The following is a 23114-nucleotide window of genomic DNA, read 5'->3' on the forward strand; positions in this document are numbered from 1 at the left end:
ACAGGGTATTTGCTTGATATGTTCACATAGTGAGGCTAACGTAGGAAGAACTTCTCATCACAGCTCATCCACATCCCTTCATCAGGAATGCTCAAGTAGACCCTTCTCCCATCCTTCCTCCTGGCCCCAGCCCCATCCAGCTGTTCCTTCTTGTGGGCAGTGGAGTGGGCCCTGCCCTCAGGACAGATGTGCCCTGCTGCCCTTGCATGCATTGGCCTGTTCCCCCCGACCAACCCCAACAGCTCACAGGGCCTCCTGGCAGGGGGAGTGCAAGTCACCCTGAGGAGGTGCCATCCGTGCTGGAGCCAGATTCTGAGGCTGCAGTGAGACTTTGGGCTGAAGCACTCACATTGCTTGCCTTCTGCCAGGAGTTCTGCTAGGGAGCTGCCCTCAGCTAACCTCTGAGTGTCTGACTAGATAGCAGCAGCGGCAGCAGCAGCCATGTCTGGAGCCAAGCATTTGAGCAGAGAACAGCCCCTCCTTCTCCTGGGCCCCCTCTTGCCTGGCCCAGGTTCCAGCCAGCTCTGGCTAAAAGACTCCCCAGGGCCGCCTGGATCTGGTGCCAGGACCCTTCATCCGCCTCGTTCCTCCATCTCACCCGCAGCAGCGTGTGACTGACCAACTCCTCCTGCCACTTTGTCTTATCACGAAGATTAGCAGGGAGGAAGCTGGGATGTGGAGTCAGAAGACCAGGGTTGGAGCCCCAGCCCGACTGCTTGCTGGCCTGTGACCTTGAGCAGGTCCCATCCTTTCCACACTTCTGGAAGATGGGAGAAGAGAATCTTTATCCTTTCTCCTTAATTGGGCAAGTGTGATTAACTGTAATACAATGCAGAGTTGCCTGATGAAAAGCATTTAAAGCAAGCCAGAGGTGTGTTTGAGTGAAAGATGAAAATATTCTTTACAGCCCAGTGGGGCGGGTGTTGATCACTCTTCATCTGTTTGGTGTTGGTAGGTGAAAGCAGGCAGCTCCCTGGGCCACTGTTCGGCCTCCGTGCTGAGCCCTGTTACCTACTGGGTCCCTCTCCAGTTCAGTCCCCAAGGGAGGTGTGCACAGACATGGATAGCCAGGATCTGACCCGATGGGCCATGCACTTTGCCATCGCGTGGAAGCAGAGTTGGGGACATGTGGCGGCTCGTGGGATGAAGGGGCCAGACCTGGGCCCTGCCTTCTCCGCAGCCTGGGGTAGCAGGGAAATGCCAACCCTTCCTGGGATTGAGCTTCTAATTAAAAAACAAACAAAAAAATGGTTGAAATTCTAATTAAAAGTTGTATTAAGTTCCAGTGTACACAGGGGGCATTTTTTATAACGTTAAATGTTCCCATTTAAGAACATACGCCTTTTCTTCAAATCTGGTTTTATGCCCTTCCATAATTTTTTTTTATTAAACACACACACATTGTTTATTTGTTTGGGGAAGATAAAATTGTGTTTAATTAAAAAAATAAAAAACGTGTCTTGTAAAATTTGTTAAATTTATCTCTGTGATCAAGTTTTGTAAGTGATCCAGGTCCCAACAAATGATCTATTCCAGATTCAAGGAATGTAGGGCCCTGCATATTTCTAGTAATTCAAATTATATTATTTATTTTCTCTTTTATCTTAATTTTTGCTTATAAGACATGTCCATTTTTGAAATAGACATCTTTGAAATTTCACATTAAAATTTTATTTGTTCCATTTCTAATAATGCGTGCTTCATATATTTAGCTTCTGTGTTTAATGCATTGAAGTTTCTGATGGTCATTAATGTCTTCATAAAATAAGTGTTCCTTTTATCATTACAAACATCTTTATCCTCTGCAGCATTTTTTTAACTAAAATTCCCCCTTGTCTAATTAATTTTGACACTCCTGCCCTCCTTTTGTTTGCATTTGCCTAGTATCTGGTTGCCTATGCATTTATTTTCAACGTTTCTGTATACCTTTATTTTAATCAGTTTTCTTATAAACGGCATGCACCTGGACCTTGGTTTTTGTTTTAATTTCTTAACCGAGTCTGGCATCTTCTGTTTTTAATGAGTAATCTAATCTGTTGACTGATGTACTGGATTTTATTTCTTCCATCTTACAGTATGTTTATAATTTCTTTCCATCAATATTTTGTTTCCCTTGCTTGTGCTGGTTTAATGTAGTTGTTTCAAATTTCATCTTTTCCCCATATTAATTCGAAAGTTCTCTACTTTTCCCTTTCATTAAAGGTTACATTATTTTTCCCTTAATTCATAATTAAACACATATTGCTCTCATGTTATTTGAAAACAAGATAACATGAAATAACTGTTTTATCCCTCCAAGATGTTGCATTCTCTCCCTGCTCTTCCCTGCTTCAGTGGTATGAGATGTTAAAATTGTTTCCCTGTCCCTACTTAAGATGAGACCTTGGAACACTTTTGCTCCCGTCCTCTTCAACTCCTTGATTCTGTTAGGAACATTTAATATTTTTAGCTTTGAGCTGTTGGTGGAATTTCCCTTGTAGTAGGTCCCTTCTATTTTCAGAGTCCTTCTTTAGCAGTTCCATTCCCAGAGCATCTACCATTCTCCATTTAGATTTAGGAGAAAAGGGCGGGGCAGGTGTGTGGCAATCTTCCTTACTCCTCAGGGTTTCCTGACCAGTTCATTTTCCCCAGGTCAAGGAAAAATGTTCTGGCGCGTTTGTTGTTGCTTTAAGTATTTTCCATAGATGAGATGTATGGGTGATAAACTATGAATTCTTGCATGTTTGCTCTAAAAAATGATGGGCAAACTATTTGAGGTCTTTGGTTATCTTTTCTGAGTAGTGTGTACATGGTATTCTGCTCTCTTTCAGCTTGTAGTGTTTCAGATGAGAAGTTCATTGTCAGTCTTACTCTTTTTTCCTTATAGGCAACATTTTCTTTCTGTTTGGAAGCTTTTAAGATTTTGTGTTCATCTTGAAGTTTAGCAATTGTACCAGGGTAACCTATGTGTATGTCTTTTCTTGTGGTCCTTCCTGGAACTGTGTGAGCCTTTTCAATCTGTAGATTCAGTTCTTTTTTTTCTGTTCAGGGCGATTATCTTCTGTTTGTTATTTAATTATTGGCTGTCCTCTCTCAGTTCCTTTTTCTTCTTCTAGAACTCCCAATGTTTTTAAGTTAGATCCCCCTGGATCTGTCCTCCGTGTCTGTTATCTTTTCCCTTATAAGTTATATCTCTTTATATTTTTGCTCTGTATTTGGAGATAGGTTTTCCATTTTGTCTTCTAGACCAGTAATTCACATCTCAATAGGGACTCACCTGCGATAGTTGGGAAGACATTGTTTTAATATGTGAGAAATCTTTTAAGTCTGCCCTGAATTGCTCTAGGGCTCATGTGATGTTCTGCTTGAGTTTTCATTTGTCACTTGGAGCAGCTGTACTTCACTGGGCTTGTACACTGTTCTGACAGATCATCTTCTGCCAGGACTTTGAAGCATATTTTGCGTGTTCTTTGTTCTTTGTACCTCTCATTATGGAGCCCAGAGTGGCAGCAGTCCACAGCTGGTGGGAGTAGAGCTGTCCGTACTCTTGGAGCCAGTGGTGTTGAGGCGGGTGAGCCAGCAGTCTACTCCTGAGACATCTGTCTGCCTTACTTCCCATTCCCCTTTAGCTGCAGGGCAGGGGGTTACAGCCCACTGGTTCAGCCACTTCTTGGTCTGACCTGGGTCAGTCAGGCAAAGCCAGTTTCTACCTCCCCTCTGTTACATCCCAAATTCCACCCCGTACACACACACACTGGGGATCCACAGGTCTTCCTTGGCCAAGTTCTTTCCAGCATCCATGGCTTTTGATCCTTGCCCCAAAGCTCTCTGAAGCTGGTCTCCAAGTAAGGGAGATCCCCACACCAGTTTTTCAGCCTTGTTTCCCACATGTACTTCCATCTGCCCAAAGACCTCAGCAGTTCTGTAACTTAGGATTGGACAGATAGATTAGAGATGATAATCTCTTTCAGGTTGCCATGTTCTCAGGATTTGTTGCCTTTTCTCAGTTGCTGATGGATCAGCTAAGACTAGAAGTCAGTCTCTCTCTCTCTCTCTCTCTCTCTCTCTCTCTCTCATTTTCTCTCTGTCTCTCTGTGTGTGTGTGTGTCTTTTTTTCTGGATAGGCTATCCCTGTGGCTGCACTCAGGGGCCACTAACACCCCCCATTAATCTTTGTCTAGTTGAATCTGATTAGACACTGGACTAGCTTCCAGAATCATGTACTCCAGAGTGCCTCAAATTATAGGATGCACACTGCCAATGGCCCAAGATGAGTTGCAGTGGTGCAGGGACAGTGTTTGAGAACGTTGAATCTCTTGGTGGGAAAGTTGTTTGTTCAGTTCTCTTTTAGTTCTTCTAATTATGGCGAATAGTCTCGAGTTTGGCATTACTATGCCTTTGACACATCATGTCTTTAGCACTCATTAAATTCCCTTTTAATAAAACAGAGAGCAGGTGTCATGCCCAGTCTTCAGTAGGCAACAGTATTTTCTGTGGTGGGGAAGGCTGAAAGGGGACTGGGTTTGGGGGGGAAATTAGTAGTTCAGTTAGGAACCCATTTATTCTGCCCTGCCTAGTGCATATTTAAATGGAGATGTTGAGTCGGCAATCCATGGTGTTAGCCTCGGAGCACTCCAGTGTTTAGATATTGGATTCCTTCCCCATTGCCAACCAATGCAGAAGGTGCCTTTCCCACTTGTTGGCTAAATGTCTTTGCATCGGCTCGCTCAGGAGGTTTGTTTCCCATCACTCTGGGCCACTTCTCAGCAGCCGAGGCCACGTGATTGTCATTAGTGTTCCATGTGTCTGACCAAGCAGCACTTAAGTGCAAACATGGACCATGGCCAAGCTTCCAGCTGTGTAGAGCCTTCTGGCTGTGCATCTTGTTGGGTCCTTGGAGGGGGTATGGTATCCTCCAGTGAGGCTTCATAAAAAGGTGGAAGCAAGCTGAACCGTTTTCACAAATTTGAACATGGTTCGCACTAATGATTCATTGGACCTGTCAAATTTCTGGCTACTGACCATATTTATTAGGATGAAAAAAAAAATCTTCCATTAGTTTAGCACTTTTCCTTCTTACCAACATGCTGGAAACATTTATTCTACCTGAAATGTGAGGTTGATGCCATTAACTGGCTTGGTGAAGGAGTCCCAATGCCAACAGGACCAGCAGGCTGGTAGACTGAGGGCTCTGGCCTGGTGGGGCGTGTGGATCACTGGAGAGCACCAGCCTAGCCCACAGCAGGCAGCCAAACTCAGGTCTCACCTAAGGAGGCAGGCCAGTATGTCAGATTCTTCAGGAGAACCAGAAATCAGTATCCTTTTGTGAAAATTCTTCTGATTTATAAATGTTTGCTTAAAGGAAAAAAAAATAAAAAGAAAAGAAAAACTCAAAATTACTGCAGGCCAAACAAAATACATCTCCCTGGCCCAAATCCAGGCTGCAGATGGCCAGTTTGAGACCTCTGCTACGTGACTGCGGGCCAGCCAATCACTCTGATTCTTATACTTCCCACCATTACTGTGAAACAGAACCACTACCAGGCTTATTGAGGTGGAGATTATGAGCGGGATTCTGCTTTAGCTCCCAGGTCTGCTGCTTACTGGCTCTGAGATGTTGGCCAAGTAGCCAGTTAACCTCCCTAAGCCTCAGTCTCCTTATATGTAAAATGAGGATAACTGTGTTATTCATTCCTATCGTGAGGACTTAATGAGAAAATATACATAAATGTCCAGCACAAAGTTGGTGTTTTGTCAAGAGGAACTGTTGTTACTGTTCAGTAACACGTGAAATGCTTGGAAAACCTGAAGGGGAGTGTTGGGCATTTGACAGTTATGGGTAGTGGCACACCGCCCAGAGCAGAAAACCCCTCGCCTATGGTTCTGTCGTAGTGGGGGGTAACAGGGCTTGATCATGGTGAATATATTCCTGGAGTCCTGGAACTTGCCATTCAGGGAGAGCCCTGTTCCCCAGCAGCTTCCCTGTGGGCTGGTGTCAGAGGCAAGCCTAGCTGCTCTCCCACACATCAGTCTGGACAGACTTGCAGCCTCTGGGCAGCCCCTGCCTGTTACAGAGCCCTTCCCAGGATTGAAAGGTGCTAAGAAGGCAGGGGAGAGTTTCCTGCAGCTCCTCTGGGAGAGACAGGGGATTGGGGCAGGCAATAGCTCTTGGGTGAGAGTAGGCAGGAGACCTTTCAGTCTGAAGTTAGACAGGGAAGCCCTGTGCATTTCTGGCCTCAAGAGCCCCATTGTTAGTGCTTCTCATTTTGACACGGATGTCCCAGTCAAGGCCACTCCTGTACACAGCCCTTTGTTCTTTATGGAAAGTGCTGCCAGGCACACATACACCTGGCTTTAGATGGCATATACATTCTTACACGACCAGTTGAAGAGCCTTAGGGACATTTTGTGATCAGGGGGCATCAGCAAGTCCATGTTGGAGCTGGGGACGTGCAGGAGCCAGTGCAGGAAGAAAGCCTGGTTTCAGAGAGCGTGGGTAGCACCACTTTAGGAAGCCCCTCAAGAACGGGAGCAACACACCTGAAATAGGACCAAATGCATCTTCAGCCTCACATGCTATGTGAATGCTGCCTCCTTGTCAGGGAACGTGATCTGCGCCAGTCAAAGAGGCAAATGCCAGGCCTTGCACTCAGGAGGTATTGGGTAAATGTCTACTGAACTGAATTCCATTCTTGGGAGCCCTATTTGTGCCACATCTAATGTTGGAAATTGTGTATATTCCCTACCCCTTCTCACCATCCTTCCTGGTTTCCAACTGCCCCTGTTCCATACCGTCCTGATCCACATGCATGTTGGAGCTTGAAGCTCAGTGGATACAGAAGTGTCTTGGGACAGTTGTGTCAGCATTGCTGGCCGTGGTGATAATAAGTAGATGTGACTATGATGGTGATCCCAACAGTGTGAGAGCTCTCCCTAGACGGTCTTCATCCATGCATCCGTTGTTCACTCCTTCAGTAGCCATGCGTCTGGCACTGGCCAGGGCTGAGCAGACAGTGCTGGGAGTGGTCCGCAGAAGGGGCAGGGCAGGGGGTTCATGTGATAAAGATTAAGCTAGAAAACTGGAAAGGCATTGTAGAGGGGTAAGAGTTTATGACTCAGGGCCAGTGTGACAACAGAAATCTTCTGATTGTTGGGACCCCCTCTTAATGTGAACATTGTTTAATGCCTTTCCCCTTTTTCGCAGTTGGTCAGAAGTCTTGACTCTTACCAGCCTGGTCTGCTTCCTCTGAATGTGCTTGAAGTCATCAGTATTCCTTGGGTATTTAGTCTGAGGGCCGTCCATAAAGTGGAGAGCTCTTGAGAGCACCCATGTTTGCTAACCATATAACCTTGGGAAAGCTCATTATCTTTCTTATTAACCAGTTTCCTCATCTTCAAAGTAGAGCTAGCACTAACACTTGCATAGCTTTGACTAAGGCTGTTGCCAGGAGGCGGGGGTTGTTGGGAGGATTCAGTGTGGCAGTGTCCGTGAAGCCCTTAGCACGGTGCGTGCACCTGAAGGGGTTCAACAGACGTTGCTACTACTCTATTCCCCCGGACCCAGCTCTTGCTACTGTGGTGTGGCTAAGTGACAATAGGCAGTGTGGGCTGTGGGCCGTTTTTTGTTTTGTCTCTACCTGAAATCCAGATGAGAGTCTGAGAGAGTGGACAGTCTCAGGATGGTAGCTTGAGGGGCCTGTCCTCCTTAGCCTGCTTGTCTTCTACATGCACCAATTTTAGGCTTGATTCACACTGAAAATTCCTCAGCTGCCGGCTGCTGGGCCAGAAGCAGGCCGTTCTCTCAGAGAGGCCCAGATACCATGATGAAGGCTGAGCACACCTACCCTCCTGCTGGCCTCTCAGAGTGCAGCAGAGCCTCTACTGAGCCCGACTCTGAGAGAGCACAGCTGGGCTCACCACAGGGTCTGCCACCCCTACAGCCAAGTGCGTGCTTTGGCTTTGGCAGTCAGAACTCACTTCCCCACCCAAACATCCCTAGAGAGGGGATCGATGTGGAAGCCCACAAAGTGATCTTTGTGGACTCTTTTTTGGGGGGCATGACCACACTATCATGGTTATTAATGAGGAACTTCCATATGCTTGAGAAGGCCTGGGGTGGGAAACCTGGGAGCCGCGGCGGGGCTATTTAAGTCCACCACACAGAGAGTGGCATCCTTTCTGGGCCACATCTACCTCCAGGAAAGGAAGACTGGCTGGGCTGGGTTTTGCTGTGCCTCTCTGTGAATGTATTTCTCTGGCAAGACATGCTGTCACCTGGAATTCTCCCCTACTCTTGTTCAAAGGCCCAACAAAGGGGTGGTGCAGAGGGAACCAGAAGAATGTGGCTCACATCCATGCAGTCAGAGATGTTTGGGGACCTGACCCAATGCAGACATGGCCCTCTTTGTCCAGCAAAAGTTGGCATGGCAACTGACCACTGCCATTTCATTTGAGGAGACGTGAGTTACCCTGGAGAGGAATGTGCATTCAGACTTGCTTTTGGCAGATTTTACCATAAGCAGTCCTCCCAGAGGACATTAGAAATCATGATTTCCCTGAGGAGCCCCGATCTGGGGTGATCTGTACCTTTTGCCTTGAACTCTTTTAGGCAGGGAGCTGAGAAAGGTGTATTTTGTCTGTTTCAGAACACTCACCTAAAATGGTCCACCATCTGGGGCAACGCTTAGGAGGCTCTGTGGCAAATCTCAAAAGCACGTGTGCCAAGCAGCCCACACTGGAGAATGAGGGATTCTGTCCGTGCCCCTTTGTCTCTTCAGGTTGCTGGTGGTATATTGGTGTCCTTCTCTTCCACATCACGTGGCAAGGAGAAGAAACACAAGTCCTCATATAAAAAGAACAGGAAGGGGAAAATCAAGAGCCTATGAAAAGCATTTTCCAGGCTGGCTAGGTCTGTAATGTAGAAGAGACACAAGGGAGTGAAATTCCCCATGTTTTGGGGTTAGGTGGAGTCGGGGGAGGAGTGGACAGTGCTTTGGGATCAGCTGATCCCCAAAATGCCCATAAGAGAAAATGACCTCCAGTATGGCTTGCTTGGCTCAGCCGCTTGCAAAGTGGGGTGGGGACAGATGCTGTCCTATGGTGGTGTAACCCTCAGAGCCCTCAGAACCTGTACAGTAACCAGGCAACCCCTTTCAGATCAGCAAGTCTGTGTGACCATCCGATGCCCTGCTGCCATCTTTCCGAACAAACATCCAAGGGCTATGCAGCTTCAATGCAGTCAAGACTCCTGACTGCTAAGAACAGAAACCTGCCCTAGAGTGACTGAAACACATTGTCTCATATCACTGACTAGCCTAGGGGTACAGTAGCTTCAGACATGGCTGGATCCACGTGTGTGCGATACTGACAGGTGTGGATCGGTAACTCGCTCAGCCCTGGGACTTAGGCTAGGAGTGGGGAGAATCCTCAAAGTGTGAGAAAGGATGGTTCCCCCAAGGCAAGTTGAGCTCCTATCTCTCAAGGAAGGGAGGAGTTGCACAGGCAAAGCAGCAGATGCCCACTACAGCCCTCATTTGCCATTTGCAGAGCTCAGGCTCCCTCAGGCATATTCTGCAGTGAGTCACCACCGCGCCCCACAGCAAGTCGCGAGGGAGCCAGGAGGAACCCAGATAGGAGCCCTCCCACAGGCTGTCAGAGCCCCACCTGGTCTGCTTGGATGACAGAGCCTTTTGGACTTGCCTGGTGTCAGAAAGGGCGATGTCTTAGGTAACCTGGGTTTGTAAAAGCCTTGTCTGTGAGCTGCCAGCCAAAAGACAGCAGCTTTCATGGTCTTTTCTCTTTCCTGTGGTTCATGAGAACACATCCAGGCACTAATGAGCAGGAACATAAATAATGAACAAACATACCGTCGACAGGAAGGCAGGACTTTTTTTTTTCCCCAAAGACTGAACAAGATGAGCAAAGCTCTGCAGCCGTACTTGTGCATTCTCCACAAAATATAATTAAAAAGCTATGCAGTCTGCTCCCAATGTACAGTATTGTTCATATACTAAACATAATGTACTAATAGGAATATTTCACTTCATTATGTCAGCAGAATATGAAAGGGAGATCTAGCAGCTGCCCTTATCAGGCAGATGGGAGACCAGAAATGTTACTTAGATCTAGGCAGTAAAATTGACATTGAACCAATTTGCCTCACTCGTGCCTCTTTTACTGTGTTTAATGAAAGCTCATGTCTGCACATAAGGCATTATGAAGAGGACTCAGAAGCCATAAAGCTCTCTGTCATGTCTCTGCAACATAACCAGTTAATTTAACCATTTGGTTTCAAAGAACAGTTTTGGATTTTCCCAGAAGTAAGCCTACAGAGGACAGCATAAGGCAGCTGTGTGTCCTGACCCTTAGAACCCTGTGAGAACCAAGACGCCAGGGTTGAAGGAGGGGAACCTGTGCCAGTGAGTGAGGGAGTGAGTCTAGTTACAATCACTAGGAAAGGGCCACAGACTCCGAGCCCAAGGGGGTAAGACTGTTCAGTCCGCAAGGTAGAGATGGAATTGGCAGCCAGGGCTATGAGTGGGGGATAGTGGGGAGAGATATGTCCATCTGGGGCCACTGTTGACAGGCTACCCACCTTCACAGAAAGGAGTTATATGTGGAGCCCTCATTTTAGAGCCAAAGAGGTCCCAAGCAATCACCTGTTTCATTCAGCCATTCAACCAACATTGATTGATCATTCGCCAAGTACCAAGCCCTGCTCTGGGCACTACAGTCTGTGAACTCAGCCCTTATGGAGCTCACATCGACATGTGGGGAAACAGACAGTATACAAATAAAAATATGCATACCAGGTGGTGATACATGTGATGAAGGAAAATAAGGAAGAATAAAGGCACGGAATAATGGAGGGAAGGGGCCTTAGTCAGACTGGACTGAGGAGGTGACATCCGAGCAGAGCCCTGAATGCAGTGAGGTATGCAGGTCTCTATTTCAGAGCTCCTCAATCTTTTGTCCAACAAGAACTCTTTGATTATTTGCCCCCATGAGTCACTATGTTTTGTGAGCTGTTGTAACCCAGAAAGGATGCATTTGACAAAGACATAGACGTAGACATAGACATAAATATGACCGTGGCCCTCAGTCAACCCGAGAAACGGGGCAACCACAGGAAGTTGATGCAGCCCAGCCCCAAAGCCAACACCTGACCTGTCCAAGAGGCTGGGCAATACACATAGAAAATGAGTCCAGAGTCACAGTGGCGTGTCCAAGCTTATGCCAGCTGGTCAGCAGAGCTAAGACTTAGACCCCAGGTCTCCTGAGTGATGAAATTGGGGTGGAAGCTGCCACAGTCAGTGGCAGTATTTCCCAAACACACAGGCATGAAAAAGGCGGTGGCTGGAATCTGAGGGTGGATCGGGAGGCCTGAGGTCTTCCCAAGAGGAGGCCGACAGAGCTTCATTGAAGGATTTACTCCACCACCAAGGGGGAGCCCCAGGCCAGGGCCAATGATGCTGGCCTGAGAAGGATTCTTCTGCCCTCATCACCTGGGGTTGCAATGTTGATGGCCAATCTGCATAATAACCTGAGTCTTGTATCTCCAAAGTCCAAGGCATAGTATCTCTAATCTACAGCCAGGGGCCCCAGACCAGCAATGCTACCCGGAAGAGGAGAAAGAACAGAGCTCTAGCAGGCAGTTCTCTGAGCATTACGCTGCTGTGGACCGAAAGCTGGCCTATGCAGCACCCACCTCCACCCACCCCAGCGCTGTGACCAAGGGAAAGGGCAGGGTCCATGTTGTTTTTCAGATAATCACAGCAGAGGCTCTGCACTGGAATCACAAGTCCTGGCCTTGCCCCTGGCTCTGTCTGGTGACAATTGGCAGCTGACATCTTTGCTTCTGGCCAGAGCTACCCCTTATTAAAAATGGCATCTTTATAATAGATTTCTGCAAGTCATTGTCAACAGGACATCCTTCTTGTTTTGTACCAGTCATTCCTCTGGGGGACTGATTTGCCTGTTACTATTATTTTAGAACTCTTTAGAATACCCTTTTATTCTATATTATTCTGATATTAGAATATCAAGTTTTAATATAGTATTAAAAACATAGTATTAAATATAGCATTTTAATATAGTATTAATTACTAATTAATATATTTTATAGTATAGTATATAGTATTAATATAGTATATAGTATAGTATACTAATATAGTATTAATAATTACTAATTAATTACTAACGGGGTTCTAATTATTTTTTAAATAAATGTTCATATACCATACAGCTTCACTGCACAATTAAACAGCTGGATTTTTAGCTGGGTCTTTCTTCTCTTCTTTCCAAATAGCCAAGAGATCCATTTGTGCTCATGTTATTCATCCTCACTCTGTAAGGCCCAGGTGTCACCCAGCCTCTGTCTTGTCCCATCTAGGTTTTGTGGTTTTCTGCCTCCCTTGGGAGAAGCACCCTTATGGTTAGACAAGCCCCCCAGCCCCAGCAGCTGAATCTGAAGCTGGAAAGAGTTCTCGTTCGTGAGCAGCCCAAATGTCCACCATGAGGGGTTTGGTTGAATAGCTCATAGTCCATTCAGATGATGAGACTAAGCAGCTAATAGAACCCCAGGATGACATGGAGCCACATCAATGACTTTTCCCTGAAGTCGTCTCTGGCCAGGCTGGATGGAGCCTGGTGCCCCTCTTCTGCATGCCCACAGCTCCTGGGCTACATAGCAACTCCAGCAGGCAGGCTTGGCCATGCAGGTCGGGCTCACTGCCCTATACCCAGTGCCTGGAATGAAGAAAGCACTTCATAAATAGTTGTTAAAATGAACATCCAGTTCAGTGTAGAAAAAAGCATGTACAGCGTGATTCCATTTCAGGGAAAATAATACTTGTGCGGACTCCCAGGTAAAAGGACTGAAATATACCCCAACATGTGGACGGTGGTTCCCTCCAGCTGGTGGGATGGTGGCTGATATTTTTTTCTTCTTTTTTTGCTTAGCTGTGTGGGCTGTAATCTATAAGTGTTCCAAGAACAGGCCTTTCAGTCAGGGCTGGAGAAGTCAGGGAAAGAGGGGGGAAAGCTGCCATTTAAAAATGATCCACAATTAGAGCAGAACCACTGGTGGGAGGCAAGATGGTTTGGGGACGAATGTGTTTTTTTAAACAGGTGAGCGTTTTAATGTGTAGCTGAGAAAAAATTTTAAGTAGTACGTTTGCCATAGCACTGGTCCCTGCTGCTCCTCTGGCCTCATCCCCCCCCTTTCCCTGTCACTCACTAGATTCAAGTCCTGCTGGCTCCTCGCCATTAGAACACTAAAGGTGCCCCGGGGTCTTTGCACTTGCTGCTCTCTCTGCCTGGCGTGTTCTTCCTCACCAATATGCAAGGCCCACTCCTCATCACTGAGGCCTCAGCTTCATGCCACCTCGTGGCTCTTAACTCTACCCTCCCCCACTAACTACTAGTTTTGTGTTTATTACTCTATAATCATTTGTTTACTTCTTTATGTCTTCCCCTATTGAACTGTGAGTCCTCTGAAGTCAGGTCCTCTGTCTGTCCTGTTCGCCAGTCTCCTGGGTGCTGTGTGAACTGCACCTGGTACATAGCAGTCAGTTCTGTTGGGTGAGAAGAGGAGGATGCCGTCAGTGAGGGGTTGAAGGAGGCTGTAATTTCAGGGATGGCTGAGCTCTGCCAGTCAAGGAAGCAGCCTTTATGCCTGGAAAAGAGCAGAGCTTCTGACCTCCCATCAGGGGCCTCTGTGCTCCTGGAATTCTGGGAAATCAGAAATTAAGGCCCAGAATAATTGCTTTGCAAAACATACACATCTTACCTCTGCCCAACTAGTGGTCCCTCTGAACCCCTCGTTCAAAACGTGAATACTGTCTGGCCCACCACACCCCATTCAGTTGGGTCAAGGCACTGCTGCACCAGGTGGAAGGAGGGCCTGTGGCTTGGGAAACAAGACTTGTGGTCTAGCCCTGCTTTGGCACTGAATTGCCTGAGACTTTTAAATAATATTAGCAGCTGACAGTATTGGGCCCCACTGAGAGCCAGGCCTTCCCCGTACATTAATACCGCCAGTGACCCTGTGAAGGGCCAAATCGTTGTCCCCGTTTTGCAAGGGAGAGACCTACACTTAGGGAGGCTGAGGACTTGCCCACAGTCTGACTGTCAGTGAATAGGAGACTCAGGGTGTGCCCCACTCTTAACAGGTGCTCAGTATATGCATATTCATGGAGGGAATGAATAAACAAAGGAATGAGTGGTGTCCTCTAGGGGATTTGGGCTGCTGCACTTCCTAGACAGCCCTCCCAGTCCCCAGACACCACCACGCCCACACCATGTGCCCTCCGGACCACTGCAGACCACTCCGCTTAGTCCTCACTCTTCATGGTATCCCCTGAGTCAGGAAGCCAGGTCCCTCCTGCGGGTCCAACACCACTGGCCACAAGACCACATTCCAGGGAAAGGAAATACAAGAGCAGAGTTAGTGGGAGCTCCAACAGGGAGAAGAAGAGGGAGGAGGGTCCAGGGGGGGCCCTCTCTCCCCCTCCCCCTGGGGTGCCTGCCCTCTGCTGAGCCCACCTCCAAGTAGGTATGCTGCCAGTGCCTGCCAGTGCCTCTCAACCAGGCGATGTTGATGACATTTCCCCCATTGATTCAGCTTGCTGTTCATACCTTCTCCTTGAGTCAATGGAAGCCTCCTTCAGGAGGGAACAGCAGACCCGTGCCAGTGCCAGCTCCAGGGAAGCCCTACTGACTGGGGTCTCTGGCTTCCGGTCCCACCGACCAGCACGTGAGCTGCCTTCATCCATTTCACACATTCCCTGAGCACTCTGTGGGCCAGGGGGGCTCTGGGAGGCGCGAAGGGACCACACAGTGTTGTCTCCAAGCGCTGGTGCTCCCCTCTTGTCTGGATTTCCCTACCTTGTCTGTCCAGCCAGCACCTGCTCCATGGTCACTGCTGTTTCCTGAGAGGCCGGTCCTGCCCTCCACCGTGCACCTGTACTGTAGGTGCTCCTTCAGGTCATATTTTCCCCTTATTCCCATTGTGATTTATAGAACCATTTGTGACATTACTTCTTCCATATCATTCTTCCCTATTAGAATGCAAACTCCACAAGGGCAGGGATTGTGTCTGTCGCTTTTTTCCCAGCCTGTGATATGGTGGCCGGCACCTAGTAGGTATGCAAATAATATATGAAAAATCAATTAGGGAATCAATGAATAGAGATGCTTACAGAATACACCCCTGTCCCCCACCCCTACAGGAAAGCCTCTAAATTATTGGGAGCTGGATCTTTTGAGACAGAAGGTAAAAACATCTTTCCATTTTGCATTTGATTAGATGTTTTTCTCACCTGGGGTCACCCATCACCTCCCCTTTCCCAGGGGAGCACCAAGGGAGGTAAGAGGCCTGTAGCACAATGGAAAGGCCTCTGGGGGTTTTGTCCCTGCTCTGCCACAAACTAAATGTGCCTATAGGCACATCTCTTCCTCTCCACGTCACAGTTTCCCATCTGGAAAATGACTCTTTCTGTGTGGGCTCTAAGCAGAACCATTTCTTTGGCCAGTCTTCGCTGCAAAGGAGGCAGGGAAAGGAACTCTTCATGAGAAGGGAGTGGCTTTCAGGTGGCAGCCAGCACATCTAACACACGTATCCTTCAACTGGCCCTTGGCAGATGCCACTTTTTTGTTGTTAATTTTCATTTCTTGGCACTAGCCTTATCTTACCATCTAGATTGAGAGGCTCTGGAAGGCAGGGACCAGGCCTCAGAGGCTTTGAAGTCGGAAGAGACCTTCCAGCAGGCTGATCCCAGATGTGTCACTCCAGGAGATTTGTGTGGTTAATGACTCTACCCCTTTCACTCAAGTATTCTCTCTAGGTGAAAATGGTCCCTAGTAGGTTAAACATGAAGTGTCTGTCACTCTCATTGGAAATGACTTGTTTTTCTTCCATATAACAAGTACACATTTTTAAACATAAAACATACAAAGAAGAAAAATTTTTAAAAATCACTGAATGCCACCACCCGAAAGTGATTATTAATACATCTTGTTACATATCCTCACGTAACATCTCCCTCTCCTTCCTTCTCCCTCCATACCACACCCTACCTCCTGCCCCCACCCACAAACAGTTTTTTGAAAACAGCTGCACAGGACACACACTGTAACCAGCATTTTCACTTTACCATCCTGTCCAGATCCTGGTCTCGTAGGTTCTGTGGAGCCTTCAATTCCTGGAATGTGGCTTCCTCCCTCACTGGCATCTGACAGTTGTTTGATTAAAAATGTGTCATGTGAGGCCAGACAGGTCCGTCCCTACCTCCACTGGGGAGGCAGATGGCTCCAGGGGCCATGTCCCATTACTGCCAAGGTCTCCCTGATGGCTGGAAACCACTGGTGCTGGGCATGGGAGTGAAGCACTGGGCCCTGACCCTGATCCAGGCAGCCACAGCACAGCTCTCCGTCAGCGTTCAGAAACACATTTTGTGACACGTTAAGACAGCCTCAAAATCAGGAAATCCACCTTCTCATCCCACAACCACTCCCAACGTGTTCATTTGGTAAATGGTAAATGAGCAGATTCTCTGCTTTAGTCCAGAGAAACCCCCTCTGCCGCCCTTCTTCTTTTCTCCACTGTGGCTTGTTAACCCTTGCTGCTGCTGCTGCTGCTGCCGCTGCTACTGCTGCTGCTCCTCCTTCTCCTGACAAGCAGTGGTCCTCCCAGCCTTCCCTCCCCATAGACCCACTTCCCATCCTCTTCCTCAAGAGGATAGATGCAGGACACCTGACTGACTGCATATTCTCCCCTGTCCCTTGTACCAAGTATGGCAACAATAATAATAGCTAACACTGATTGACTGCCAACTGTGCTGGGCACTCTACATGGATTCATTCTTTTGATCCCAACCAGGAACCAGCTCTGTTACCATGCCCATCTCCCAGGAACAGATGTGGAAACAGAAGCGCCCAGTCTCACAGCTAGAGAGTCTGGCTCTAGAAGCCCCTGCTTCCTGTAGATCATTAAAGGGATTGTGATGGAGGAGGAGCAGCAGTCCAGTCCCAGGGCGGGGGCCAGAGCACTGATAAAGGGAGCAGACGAGGAGCATTTAATCTAGCTGGAGATGGAGTGAAAAGCCATGTGTCCCAGCAGCCTAGGGCCTCTGAGTTTGTGAACCTCCAGAAGTTGGGGGGGAAACCGTATGTGTCGGGACATTTGTCACACTCTCAGAGGAGTCTATGATTCAGAGAAGGAGAATGGCTGCTGGGCCAGATGAGCCTCCAAGGTCCCTTCCAGCTCCCAAGCCTGTGGTTCTGTGACCATATAAGGTCAGCGTGCCTGGGGAGTCTCACTGCAGCTAAGTGCAGTCCTGCACTGCAAGGGGGAAGCAGAAAGCAAAGGGAGCCCAAGTCCAGGCCTCCTGCAGGGTCCCTAAGGCAGCAGAGAGAGAAATGGAGGTGCGGGGAGAACCAGGGTTTCTCCTTGGTTGCCTCTTCCCAGAAAGCTCAGACTCGCGCAGGCGGGCTGGGTTGCCACCCTCTGTCTCTCGCCGTATCCACGTGAGATCTCCTCTCAGCAGCGTTGCCAGGTTTCCAGAGTCCAGCTGGCGGTTTCTGTCCAAAGTCAAACACTCCACAGTCAGCCCTTGGCTGTTCAGACCTCCTGTTCCTCATGGTGCTTCTGGTTTGGTGGCCTGGAACACCCCTCAGAGTCCCTGAATTTTTGGTGGGCATCAATGCAGAATCTAGCTGGATCTCCCTTTGATGTCCTGGCTTTGCAGTCATAAGAAATCTAGTAGGTCCCCACCCTGACACACACACACACACAACACACACACACACACACACACATCTGCCTCCTTTAGTGAGTGCTTTGGAGAGGGACAGGTGTGGGGCATCTGTGTACTCCTGAATCATGTAGTTATGTCTCACCTTATCTGAGCACTGTCTGGAGCTCAGCCCTATGCCAGGAGATATGAGAAGAGAGCAGAGATAAGTGAGATGTGGTGCTTTAATTTTAAAAACTAAAAATTAGTAAACAAGTCTTCTGGGAGATGATCTCTGATTATTATTGTTATCAAGGTATAAAACATGTACCTTTTAGTCATGTCTCTGTTGGTTCTAAGTGGCAGAAACCCAAATGAAGTTAGCTTATGCAAAATTGAGAGGGAATTATTTGGCTCATATCACTCAAAAGTTTTGGGTGGGCTTCAGGCATGGTTGGACCCAGGGACTCAAATGATGTTTCTGGGACTTGATTCTGCACTCTATCGCTCAGCTATGTAGATGAACAGCCCACCTGGGGCTGCTGCAATGTGAGATGCCACTGGCTGTTGCTAAGGTATCTCCTGGAGCCTCGCTCCTGATTTCCAAATCCTGGCCTTGTCACCTCCACGACTCAGACCTGGGCTGTCACATTAGACTGAACTCTCCAGGGCTGTATCTCCAACTCCAACCCAGAGGCCTCCTTTCCTTGCCAGAACATTGGGCAGATACAACAGGGCAAGTTCCAGTGCTTGTTTTGTGGGTGAAATCTCTGGATTCTCCTGGAGATAGGGACTCAGGGCAGAAGGAGCAGACCTGCCTTTCAGCATGTGCCATTTACCAGCTGTATGTCAAGTAAGTGGCCTAACCTACCTGAGCCTCAGTTTCCTCATCTGTAAAGAGGAGATAATTTATCTCCTGGAATTGTTTTGAAGGTTAAATGAAATGACACATGTAAAGCACTTAGCACAGAGGGTAAACCCTCAAACGGGAGCTGCAATTATTCTGCTTATTTTATACTACAAATGAAAGACATTATACTTGCCAGATTTTAACTTTAGAATGAAAATACTATTACTTTTTTTTGGTTGAGACAGAGTCTCGCTCTGTCACCCAGGCTGAAGTGCAGTGGCGTGATCTTGGCTCACTGCTACCTCCACCTCCCAGGTTGCCGCGATTCTTCTGCCTCAACCTCCCGAGTAGCTGGGACTACAGGTGTCCACCACCACATCCGGCTAATTTTTGTATTTTTCAGTAGAGACAGGGTTTCACCATATTAGCCAGGCTGGTCTCGAACTCCTGACCTCGTGATCTGCCTGCCTCGGCCTCCAAAAGTACTGGGATTACAGGCATGAGCCACTGCGTCCGGCAGAAAATACTAATAGCTACCATTTGTTTTATACTTACTATATGATAGGTACTTTTACATTTATTCCTCACAACTCTTTGCTTATGAGGAAACCAAGGCAATTAAATTGTTTACCAGGGACACACAGCTCATCCTATTCAGTGCCCAACCTCTAACCACTGCTCTACTCTGCCTTTCTAGAATGGTGTGGGGAAATAGAAAATAAAGAGGGTCTTATTTGATACATTTAAGTATATTTGCCTCAAATCAATGCTAGAAAGAAAAAAAGAAGAGGAATGTGGCATTAAAAAAAAGCTAGGGAGAAGACTTAACATTTAAAAATTCAGTGTTTTTCTGAGTGGTGGGAGTATGAATAATATTTCTTGTTGGTGAAACCCCATCTCTACTAAAAATACAAAAAATTAATTGGGCATGGTGGCGGGCGCCTGTATTCCCAACTACTCAGGAGGCTGAGGCAGGAGAATGGCCTGAACCCGGGAGGCGGAGCTTGCAGTGAGCCGAGATCCCACCACTACATTCCAGCCTGGGTGACAGAGTGAGACTCTGTCTTAAAAAAAAAAAAAAAAAAATTCTTCTTGTTCTGTATGTATGGTCCAAATTTTCTAGTCTTAAAGTACTTATTACATTGTAGTAGAAGGGGATATAAAATTCTACTCTGAAACAGGAAGCCTATTTTTAACCTAATATAAGCCAGTTTGAACAACTTATAGGGCTAATCATGATTTGAGCAATTTCCTCCAAATTGCAACATTTCTGCAAACTGCAAATGAAGCTTCTTTATCTTGGGACAACCCAGGCAACAGATTGAGACCTGCCAGCAGTATTTTCAGTCCATGAATTGAGGTGTGATAGAAAGGACTGTGAGCTTGGAGACCTGTGTCCTGTTCTTGGCCCAGGCTCTTACCTGCTGGGAGACATTGGGGCAATTACTTATTTTCTTTCAGCCTCAGTTTCCTCTTCTGTCAAATAGTTATAATAAAATCCCACCCTTTCCACCTGATCAAGTGTGTATGAAGATTAATGATATCAATAGGTGTGAAATAGGTTGAGGGAGGTCCCAGAGTCAGCCAAAGGTCTAGAGAGCATTCCCAGGAGAGTGGTAGGGTCTGCTGATCCCAAATGAAGCATGAGAAACTCAATGCAGTGGCTTCTGGGGAAGCATGTCATGCCATGGGGACTAGCAAATCCTGCCTGCACCACTCAGGTCACCCAGAGGGCCCCACTCTCTTAGGAGAATCTAAGTACCAGTTGCCTTTCTTTTCTGTTTTTTAGTATTTACGCTAGAGTTTACAATGTGTATCTTGACTTATTACACTTTACTTTCAAGTAATAATATATTAATACTACTTTTTTTACTTATAAGAATCTTTCTACAGTATAGACTATACTTTCATTTTATCCCTCCCATCCTTTGTGCTATTGTTGAAGTTTTATTTCTATGTATGTTATAAACATCATAATACATTTTTCAGCTTCTTCCCTCTGTTTCAATTTAGATAGTTTCTATTGCCATGTTTTCAAGTTCACTCATCTTCTGTATGTCTAATCTGCTGTTAATCCCATCCAGTGAAATTTTTATTTTAGATACTATATTTTCATCATTTTATATTCCTTTTGTTCTTTTTTACGTCTTCCATTTCTTTCCTCATATGTTCCTAATTTCCTTCAATTTCTTAGAAATATTTAAAATAGATGTTTTAAAATTCTTATTGTGAATTCCATGATCTCTGTCACTCCTGGGTCTGCTTCTGTTGACTGTATTTTCTCCTAGTTATGGGTCATGCTTTCCTGCTTCTTTGCATATTCAGAAATTTTTTGTGTGATGCTGATATTATGAATATTGTATTGTTGAATGTCTAGATTTTGTTGTTCTCATTTAAAGACTGTTTGACTTTATTCTCCAGGTAGTTAAGTTACTTGTAGATCAGCTTGATTTTTTTTTTAAGTTTGTTTTTAAGCTTCGTGAGGGCAGGTCTAAAGCAGCCTTTACTCTGGAGCTAGTTCAGCCCTGTTGCTATGGCATGAGCCTTCTGGCATCTCTGCTGAGTGCCCCAGGCGTTCAACAAGGACTCTTCACTCTGGCTGTTTGGAACTTGAATATCTCCTAGCCTTGAATGAGCTCTGGGAAGCGTTCAACTGATAAGCAACCTGATGCTTGTTCTTTCTTTAGTAATTGTTCCTTGACCAACTGTGGAACCTCACCCTATCCAGCCACAGACTCCAGGGGGACCCCTATGCGCTGTCTGAAGCATCTGAAGTGCTCTCTCTTTGCAGTTTTCTCCCCTCTGGCACGCTGCCCTTCCAGCTACCTCAGCTTTCCTGAACTCACTTTTTCTCTTCAGCTCAGTGAAATGGCTGTGTTCTGCCTGGGTAACCTCCTGCACTGTGGTCTAGTAAACACCTAAAGGCGGACGCCCAGGCCATCATAGGACTCCCCTCCTCGGTCTCCCTTCTCTCAGGGATCACAGTCCTGCACTGTCTATTCTCCAGTGTCTGAAAATGCTTGTTTCATATATTTTGTCTGGTTTTCTAGTTGTTTACAGTGGGAGCTAGGAAAGATCCCTTTGAGATCTCTCTGGGGTGGTGTACCAGGGGCCTGCACTGGTTATGTACTCCCTCAAGATACTTTTACAAAACTGGACTTAGGAATAATAAAAGTGGACAGAGAGTTGATAGGGTCATTCTGATCTGCTTTTTAGAGAATCTCAGAGTGAAGACCCACAAACCAGCACCAAGTGGAATTTTGCAGCAGGAATCATTATTGTCCATCAACTGATGACTGGGTAAATAAAATGTGGTACATCCCTACAGTGGAATACTATTCAGTAATAAAAAGGAATGAGCTACTGATACATGCTACATTGTGAATGAATCTTGAAAACATCGTGTTAAGTGAAAGAAACTAGTCACAAAAGACCATACATTGTATAGTTCCATTTATATGAACTGTCCAGAATAGACAAATTTATAGAAACAAAATGTACATCAGTGGTTGCTTAGGGTAGGGGCAGGGCATGGAGAGTAACTGCTAATGGATACAAAGTTCCTTTTGGGGAGATTGAAATGTTCCAAAATTAGATTGTGGTGATGATTGACCAACCTTGTGAAATACTAAAAACCATTGAATTGTATACTTTAAATGGGTGGAGTGTATGGTATATGAATTATATCTCAATAAAACTGTTGTTGTTGTTTTTTTTAAAAAAAAGAAGAATTTTGAGCCATTTTCTCCTGCATGAAGGTAACGAAGGAATGGGAAGGAGCTGTGGTATAGTAGAAAGGAGGTCTCAGTTATTATATTGGTGCATGAACGTGTCACAAGTAGTGTTCTATCTGGGACTGAAAATGTGACCACAGAAGAGTTTACATAGTTCATTGGGGGAGGACAAATGTGGGATGTTAATCTTAAAATTCGTTTGCTCTTTCTGGATTACTTTATTTAGAAGAGGATTCTTGTGGTTTTGGCATGAGCCCCTCCTTCTAGTTTTCTCTCCTGCCCGGATCCTTGTCAGCAGTGAGCACAATGTTGAGTGGCTAGCAGGCAGTGCCACGTGGCCTCTGAAAGTTGTGACTTCTCCTTTATGTCCTCTTTGTCCCTGTTCAGATCCACCAGAACGAGGGCGGTATGTGGTTAAATCCTAGCCAAGGACGAGAAAGTAGGCAAACCCTTTTATTGACTTTTCTGTTGTCAAAGATAAAGATGGTTATTTGTTCCTCTTAAGTGAATCATTTTACCTTCATTAAAAGCTGTGAGTTTTCTGTGAAAGAAAAATGCATCATCCATTTGCAGACTTTTTCCAGGGATTTTCAACAATATGCCTCTGTGTGTAAACCTAAGTTGGGACCCTGAGCTTTGCTTAAACATATATTGAGTGCTTAATGTATGCCCTTCCTGTTCTAAGTGTTTTCAAGTATTATCAGCACCTCATTGACGGATTTTTCTTTCATTATGTAGGGAATGTGAAAAGACTGCATTTCTTTTTTCCAAGATTCTGTTTTTAAGTAATTTAAGTAGCTTTTCCCTTTAGATTTTATG

At 46.3% G+C, this 23114-nt stretch overlaps 1 protein-coding gene across 2 annotated transcripts in view; it reads left to right on the forward strand.

Moving 5' to 3' along the window:
• The window catches only part of GNAO1 (G protein subunit alpha o1), a 167034-nt gene that overhangs the window by 57347 nt on the left and 86573 nt on the right, over window positions 1-23114 (forward strand). The gene's annotated exons all lie outside the window — the stretch shown is intronic.

Source organism: Macaca fascicularis, chromosome 20 (genome assembly GCF_037993035.2).
Source record: "Macaca fascicularis isolate 582-1 chromosome 20, T2T-MFA8v1.1".
NCBI lineage: Eukaryota > Metazoa > Chordata > Mammalia > Primates > Cercopithecidae > Macaca > Macaca fascicularis.